Source organism: Penaeus monodon, chromosome 20 (genome assembly GCF_015228065.2).
Source record: "Penaeus monodon isolate SGIC_2016 chromosome 20, NSTDA_Pmon_1, whole genome shotgun sequence".
Lineage (NCBI taxonomy): Eukaryota > Metazoa > Arthropoda > Malacostraca > Decapoda > Penaeidae > Penaeus > Penaeus monodon.
The window spans coordinates 43590597-43591285 of NC_051405.1; positions in this window are offsets into that span (position 1 = coordinate 43590597).

Genomic DNA, 689 nt, shown 5'->3' on the forward strand with positions numbered 1-689 from the left:
ATTGTTATAAACTAATGCACATGTTTTACTTCAGTATATTTCCACTGCATATGTGAATAGGTGTGTCTATGTGAAAATGCTGAAACTATGAACGTTGATATCCCTAGTTTTGTATATGTATATTTTTGCGTTTTTTTGTCCCAGGTATAAATTCATGTCCATTTAATTTACATGCATATGCATGCTTGCTTATCGCAATACAAAACAACCAGAATATTTTCTACTTTCCGTGTCTATCTTCTCGCGAAAATATTCAAGCCAACTACGACGTAACATGCAAATCTGATACGATCCATTATTTTCAAAACTCGAGATATTTATCTGTACTATTTACAGAACAAGTCATGGCGAAACCAGGGGATATTCTCCCATTGTCGAGTCTCAGTTGGAAAACAGCTCCAAACTTCTTTCACAAAAAGTTGTTGCTCGACCTTCCATACCCTTCAGCTCTGCCTCGGCGCGGAGGACGTTGCAAAACTTCGCCTTGGGAGGCAGAACGCAACACGAGTATAGTCACCGGCACAGGCCAACGGGTCGTCTTTTTGCTATCTCCGATCATTGCAGAGATTCCTCCAAGAATTCCTTTTTTTAAAGCTTTCGATTAAGAGAAATGATCGCAGTTGATCTAATGTGGGATGATCCTGTATCTACGTGTATGTTGAGTATGTCGTAAAACTTCATCATAAGTG